General features: G+C 36.8%; 1 protein-coding gene across 1 annotated transcript in view; it reads right to left on the bottom strand.

Moving 5' to 3' along the window:
* The window catches only part of LOC107741665 (myocyte-specific enhancer factor 2C-like), a 54,038-nt gene extending 50,711 nt beyond the window's left edge, over nucleotides 1-3,327 (bottom strand). Inside the window, exon 1 of the mRNA XM_016554434.1 lies at nucleotides 3,109-3,327. The gene's annotated coding sequence lies outside the window, so the exon portion shown is untranslated. The remainder of the gene's footprint in view (nucleotides 1-3,108) is intronic.
* Between the last annotated feature and the right edge of the window lie 5,001 nt (nucleotides 3,328-8,328).

Here is an 8,328-nt window from a genome sequence, read left to right as displayed (position 1 = left end):
TGTGTATTTATATATACATAATAAATATACACAGTACACACATATATATGTAAAAAAAAAAATTTATTTTGGATGTGATTAATCATGATATATATATATATATATATATATATAAATACTTTTAAATTTCAAATTTTATATTTATACAATATATAAAATGAATGTGAAAAGAAATGTGAAAAGCCATGTTTTTACATATTATATATTATATATTTTACATACATAAACACACAGACACACACACACACATATAACAAATACATTACATATGCACACACAGTATAATCTCTTGTACAGTGTAAAAATAGTAAGAATTATAAGAGAAAATTTTTTGGCATTTATCAAATTAATCACAAAAGCCATGTTTCATATATTATATTTATACATTATATATAATTAATATATTTTGTATGTTATGTATATTTTTTATATATTATGCACACAAACATTCATAAATATCCATAGCCAAAATTAAAATACACCGTTTTCAAATATTTTAGTTAATTTTGTGTAAAAAAAAAGAAAAGAAATGTAATTTAAGTAATTAATTTAAGCAATTAATGTCTCAGTTGCATTGAATGTAGCCTTTTTACTTTATATTAAATTAAACTAGCAGACTCTTTTATCCAAAGTTTTTTTTTTTTTTAACAAATATAGCAATGTAATTAGAATACAATATATTCTCTTCAATATATTCTATTAAAATAACCAGGCTGAATACACAGAGTCAAAATACAAGCTCATGCGGTATAAACTGAGCTCGGTGCAGCTGAACATGCAAATCTTGCTGCATTGACGCTCAACATCCAAAGTGGGTCAGTTTGCGCTTCCTCCTCAAACACATTCAGCTTTTTTAGAGCATCAACCATCGGGAAAGCTAGAGAGTCTAAACTGTATAAACACTGGCGCAAACACTCATAAGTGCATAAGGATAGCATTATCACGGCGTCTTGTTTTGAAACCGAAGCTGTAAGAGGAGAAGGCTGCAGTGGTTGTGGGCAGGAATCGGTGGTTCTGTGGGCACCTCAAATGCCCTTGATGTGCCTTTCATTATCTCAAACACTCTTGATGGGTAGATGAACTGTCTTTAACTGGAAAATTAGTGTTTACTATTGTCATTTTGCATTATTGACACACTATTTTCCTAATTAATGCTGTTCAGTTGCTTTGACACAATCTGTATTGTTAAAAGCGCTATATAAATAAAGGTGACTTGACTTGACTTGACTACAGCTGTGGCCTTTATAGAGAAAGAAACAAGGGGATCTAGCACCAGTAAAGAACATTCACTTGGGGACATGTGCACAGTCTGCATACTTATTTAATCCTAATTTTAACATATTTTTGTTTCAATATTATGTACGCATGTACACAAACTGGAATTCACTTTTACATATAAAGTACTCTTTAAAAAAATATTTTGTTCGCATATTGTAAGTAAAACAAAGATTATTTGAGTACATTTTACAGGAAAATACTATTTCAGTTTTTCCACTTAAAAATGTTATGCTTAATATAATGTTTCTTGCCATTTCTTTGTAATTATAACATTTACTAGCAATTTCTGTGTGAAAATGGTTTCTACACCAATTTTTTTAAACACATATTTATCTTTTATTGCAATATTATGTACACTGGTACCAAACACAGGAACTGGAAATTACATTTAACCTTTGTGCTGAGCTTGAAAATCCTTGACCTAATTTGGTGTTCCTGGTCAAAAATGACTGACCTTTTAAAATTGCTTAGAGACTTCTAAGAAAACAAGTTGACAAAGACTGCGTCTACACGACCTGTATCCGGATGTTGTCCACATACACATTGAAAAGACAAGTGTAAACGCGATTCTGATCGGAATGTTATCCGATCAGCGTGTCCTTGTCCGGAGGTAGTCGAGGACGCATTGTGATCGGACCTAAGTGTAGGCTAATGTAAACGCAATCCAGCCATCGTGTCTCATTCGCAGATCGACATCACGCAAAACGCCGCCCCCTCTCTCCCGATCTGTCGGAAGAACAGAGCGCTAGTGAGACTCGTACATTTATTTTGTTTTGTAAAATGTCCCGCGACTGAAAATAGTTTTCAAAAGAAAACCCACCACTTCAGGTCGACTTTGCACCGCAGACTTAATTTAAATATTGCGCGGGAAATACAGATCCGATCGGCTATCCAGATCGATAAGTCAGCTGATGTTGCCAAGTGTAAACGCGCCGTGTCCTGATTGACTGATGATCCGATCTGCTTGATCAGATCACGGTGATCGCATGTTAATGCCAAGTGTAAACGCAGCCAAAAAAAAAGATACAAGAATCCAAAATTTGGTAATAATATAGAATGCTTGTTTTCTAACAATTATCACAGGTTTTGCATTTTATTTGGAACATTATTTGTGGAAAAGTTTGGCAGTGTTCACTAAAAAAATTAGATGCATAAGCACAGACAATCAATCAGTTAAAAAAAAAAGAAAAGAAATACAAAACCTGTGCTAACTGAAAGAAAACAAATTGACAAAAAGACTGAAACCAATATTTGGTAGCATAATGAGAGATTTACAAGCATTTTTTGGTAGGCCAGTCATTTTTGACAGGGAACAGCACAAGTGTAACAAGGTAACAAAAACCACAAAAATGATCAAATTTTTTGAAAAGTTGTCAGTCAGTTAGTTCTAGTCCAATGGGATAATATTAACAAGCATTTCTGGGAAAAAGAAAATCCTTCACAACATGTGGGTTAAACATATTGTGGCTTGATAAAGTCCTCAAACGATAGGACAAAGAACGCGACATTCACGTCAAAGCTTTTTTTGTCATAAAAGGAGCCATAAACAAGCTTGACACAATATTAGTCAACGGCGATCCTCTCCTGCATTCATCTCCTAGACAAACATATCTATTTACGAAGGCAAACCATGTGCCGAAAAAAAGCCCACCTCTCTAAATTTGTATCTTTCTATTTCTATTCTCAGGTCCGCATTCCCCAAACGAGACGTGTTGAAACACCGTGTCATGCTAGCACACACACTTTATTGACTTGTGTTCGACCACAGACACGTCATTTTTTCGCTAACGTCAAGCAATCGTTCAATTTGAACGCTTTTTGGTCACTTACCAGTCCGATAACGTTCTTCACCAGGAAGCTCAACCCTCCAGCACCTGCTGTGGGCCAGTCTTTGTAAAAAAAAGAAAAAAAGATTGTTAATATGTCAAAAAAGGCTAAAGAAAATCAAGCCAGACCAGCTGGCTTTGAAGAGAAACCCAAAATTGGGTTGCGTTTAGTTCAGATCTCGATCCACAGTGAAGGGGAGATGGCATCCTAGCCCCAACCGCACCCAACAAGGACATACACACGAGCACATAGACACTTGGGTACGACCTGCACCGTATGCGTGATGGTTCAGCGCCAGCGTCTGGCAGGGCCCCTCTCACCTGCTGCCGTCAGTCTCGTGTATATTTAGATGAAAGTATCACTGACATGCAGGCCTCCTTTGGCCTTGGCACAAGTGCCCAGGATTATTGCCCCTAACAGAAAGATATTGCAGCTTTTCATGCAGATTGATTTAATTTAGATGAAATTCAATTTGTATTCGACAGGGCAAGAGCATACTGTTCTTAGGGAAGCGACATCTCTGTAGCCAAATAGGTAAATCTCACAGCATCTAATAGTTATTTGAGTATCGTTGACATACTCAGTGTTATAGTTTGTTTTTGAATTAGTTTTTTTTTTTTTCTGTTTTAGTTCTTTTAGTACTTGAAAATGAGAAATGTTGGCAACTAGCTGAAATAAATTATTTAAATATAAATTATTTATTTATTATACATGAATTATTTATATAAAAATATTTATATTTTTTTTATATTTTATTTCAGTTAATGTTTATTTTATTTAATAACCCCGTTAATAACCCTGTCTCACAGAAACATGCCCAGATTAAATTTTATCCACAAATTTAAAAGAAGGTAAAAATGATTAATATTTTACATAAAGAAAATGAGGTCTGTTTTAGGGACATTTTCCGAACTAATTCTCATTATCGAAATGTATCTTGACATTTTACTTTTAATATTTGATTTCTAATTTCCATTATTCTCAGTGATGACCAATTAAATTCTCATTACTGTAACAGTACATTTTAATTTGTATAATTTACAAATTATTATAAATATATAAATTATTTACTATAAATTATTCAAAATTAAAGGGAGTACAACAAATGCTACCATGATGTATAAATAGAACTTAAAATATCATTTTATTAGTATAATTTTAAATAATAATTTTTGCATTACAGTAATGCGTGTTTTTTTTTTCTGCATTATACAAACTGCTTTTTGCAATATGTAAATGAAAATCGAGGGACAAAAATATTAAAAAATGTCACAATGAAAAAAAAAAGTACTGTTATTAAAAGATTTTTCATTTATAAAAATATAATGCAAAATAAAATATAATTTTAGTTTTATTTTATTTTATTCTCTTTTGATTTTGGGATGAAATTTGACTGGTTTATGACAGGTTTCCAGAGATTCATCCAAACATGACTCATTCAGTACTGTAGACTGATTAAAAATAGCATGCATTATTTCTATGAGTAGCATTGTTTTGAACATACTGTCATAATTACCATGAATGTAAAGTTTGCACTCACATGCATCTTTCGCAATGGGATACACTGGGAAAGAGGACACTAGCGGTCACATGACTCCTATGGAACATATCCCCGGTCACCATGTGGTAATGGGAGGGCCCTGCTGGTCTGTCCTGGTATGCATGTCGACCAGTCCCAGAGAGACACCGAACCTCCAGCTGAAACCAAAGATAACAAACATTTGCCCACGCAGTGGCCATCTTAACATGGAAGGGTGAAAACCTATGACCCTGTTGCGGGGCTTTTGGGAAATGACAGGTAAAAGAAATTCACCTGAGATTTACTGGAACAGTCCGATTTGATTGATACGTTGACACTGATCCGAAAACACCAAACACCATGCAGTCGCCCAACGCTGGATGGATTGGATTTGGACCGGTCACAGCCTGTGTATACAGACAGACAATTTAAACAAACTTGCATGGAATATAAAGAAACTCAATTATCTGTCTCCACAGCAGAAGTTCCAGTAAAACGCGTCTGAAGCGGTTATGGGGGAGGCTCGAGCGTTCTGGCAACAAAACCTGCGTCTCGTTGGCCTTGCGCTCCCTCTGCTCAGCACTAGGAGTGGCGTGTGGCACCGGTGGCAAGGCCTAATGACAGAGCACCCGAGCCAGAGAGATCTTGTGGGAACACCATGTCCGGCACACCCAGGAGGGGCTCCAACATTGTGACACATTTATAGGGAAGCAGATCCCAACACAAACCTTTTGTTGTTTTTGTTGTTGGCGGCGCAACCGAGCGTCCATATTTCACCCCTGTACTTCTATCCGCCGACTTATCGCTCAAAGGCTTTTTGTTTTGTTACGGCAGGATGGATGGTGAAAAAAACCCCACATGTTCGAGTTATTATCCTAACGAGTTAGCTGACAGATTTGCATGTGTGTTTCTGCTCTAGTCGCCACAGAAAAAAAAGGTTGCATAAGAGACTCCGGCTAGTTTTATTCAAAAAAGCCCTGAGGTTTGTGGTTTTTTTTGGTCTCTTGGCTTTCCATAGAGGTGCCTCTGTGTAGGAGAACAACCGTGCCGTTTCCCCGACACGCCGTGGCGTGAGCTGACTTCAGCCTGTCAGGGCCTTGAGCCGCCACACAAAGTCTCACTGTGCGTTTTAAAAGCAGACGCCGTGGAGCGATGCAGAAACAATGAGCACCGTGGGCCTTATTCACATTTTTGACCTCTGAAAAATGCTATTGTAAAAACAAAAGTATCGAAACGAAAAGCACGCAAAAGCGTACGGCGAGCAAGTGTCGGTTTGCGGGGGTTGGGAGAAGAACAGCGTTCTGAGAAGTTCGACCTCCAAAGATAATATTTTCGAAAGATCTTTGCGCACACATCTGGTTCTTTTCAAGGGCGACTTATTGGTAGTGCCGTAGCTTATTTTTCTTCGCTCTGCACCTCTCCTACGGTGCTCTTCCAAGCATATCCCAGCGGCCCGGCTGAAAATGCTAATGTTCCCGCCACTTAGTCAAATAAGGCTCTTGGGAAGTGTTCTGAGGATGGGCCTCTCAGCTCTTTCCTCCACAGGATGAAGTGATGATATCTGAGGGCAGATCAATGAGATATTAATGCAGAAACTACATTGCAGATTCAACATAAATATTAGCCTCTAGAGAGTTCGCATTAACAGCCTACCCGTTGATTTTGGCGTTTGGGTCATTCTATAAAACAGGTGCCCAATCAATCAATAATAAAAAGTATAGACATAAAATAGACAAAATGCATTAAATATTTTGTCCACTTTCTATGTACACTTCCATTCAAAAATGCAATATTATTTTTAATGTTTTTTAAGGCTGCATTTATTTGATCGAAAAATACAGTAATATTCTAAAATATTGTTACAATTTTAAATAACTGTTTTCTATTTTAATAGATTTTAAAATGTAATTTATTCCTGTGATCAAAGCTGAATTTTCAGCATCATTACTCCAGTCTTCAGTGTCACATGATCCTTCAGAAATCAGTCTAAGATGCTGATTTGCTGCTCAAAAATTAATTATTGTTAGTGTTGCTTCCTATTATTTTGTGAAATTGTATTTATTTTTATTTAGTTTTTGTAGCATTGCTCTTTGCTGAAAAAGTTGTCTTTCAATAAATAAAACCAAAAATTAATTAATTCAGCTAATTTAATTTAGCCTTAGATACTTAACTCGACACATTATTTACCTGAAACAATGTTTAAAATCACACTAGACAAGAAAGCTGATTCATAGAATGACCTATTTCTTGTTGCTGTCATGCAACCAATGTGGTGAACAAATAAACGGCACAAACATTGAGACTGGTGTCTACCATTACCTAGAAGAGCCTCATTCCTGGTTCTCAGTAGCTTTTTGTTCACAGTTCATTTGGAGACATCAGCTGAATACTCATATTCATGGCATAAAATGATGCACTGTCAGTTCGGACCATCATTTTCAGAGCCCAGACAACTTGTGCTTTTCTTTCCTTTCTACGTGTTTGCACAGCCCAAAATTATGGAACCGCCGCTAACAGGATGTGTGTGCGTTCCTGAGGTACTTTGCGGGTATTCCGATTGCATCACATGTCCTGGATTTCACGGGCTTTTCACGGTACATTTAATGTGTCATTTATAAAAGCGGCTCTCTACTAATATGCTAAATACAACCGTGCTGAAAGAATATACGTGCCAGATCGTAATTTGATTCGAATTAAATTTTTCTAATGGTATCCTCCAGAAAGTGCAAAGTAAACATTCGCTCGTTCCCGTCATTTTTCCACCAAGTGGTTTTGACAGGAACTTAAACATCTGGACAGTGTTCGTCATATGAAACACACACAATTCTTTCTTCGGCGCTGAGTAAACTGTGGCCTAAAGTAAGTCCGCCGAGAACCCACCAGGTAATCAAAACAAATACAACACGCTTTCGTTAACAAACAGAGCCTTATCTTTTACCGGCTTGTGGATGCCAGTGCATTTCATGTGGAAAATCTTAAAATGAAGGTGAATTTGCATCAGCCTCAATCAAATTCAAACATTGTTTTTAAGACGTACTGCAGGGAAAATGGATTTCCATCGGTCTTAATTAGCACACAAGTCACCTTTTTTAGGAAATCACTGACATTGCACGGATGAATCGAGGGGGTGTGGGACACTACGTGACGTCTGGCCATCCTGCAGTGGAGCCATTACCCAGGGCCTGAGGGATCACAGCTAGGGGTCGCGGCCCCTGATGACCCTTGGATGATGGGCAGGACTCCATCCATGAGGCCACATGACAGCAGGAAGTACTAGCTAATGTGGTTCTGATTAGAGGCCTTATCTCCAGCCCCCGATTAATGGTTCAAATATCTGACGGGAAGAAACGAATTGCAGACAAAAGTGTAAAAGGTTCCCACGGAAAATGAAAATTCTGTCACCATTTCCAAAGCTGAATTTAATTCTACCGTGGAACATAAAAGGTGAATTTTGGAAAAATATTCTGACATCTTTCCTCTAAAATGACATGAAAGTATCCTAAAAGTTCATGCGTACGGAAATGAGCAGCCAGGATTTTCTTCAAAATTTCACCATTGATGTGCCACTGAAAAAATACAGCTTTGAGTGACTGAATTTTGTGTTTCATTATAAACAATTCCTTTAAAATAGAAACAAAAGAGTTCTTATGTTTACTTCGAAAATCTGATTCACAAGAGAAATTTAATCACGAAGATGAATTTAA

Source organism: Sinocyclocheilus rhinocerous, unplaced genomic scaffold (assembly GCF_001515625.1).
Source record: "Sinocyclocheilus rhinocerous isolate Xijiao unplaced genomic scaffold, SAMN03320098_v1.1 scaffold886, whole genome shotgun sequence".
NCBI lineage: Eukaryota > Metazoa > Chordata > Actinopteri > Cypriniformes > Cyprinidae > Sinocyclocheilus > Sinocyclocheilus rhinocerous.
The sequence above is the reverse complement of the archived record's forward strand: the minus strand, read 5'-3'. Positions and strand labels throughout refer to the sequence as shown.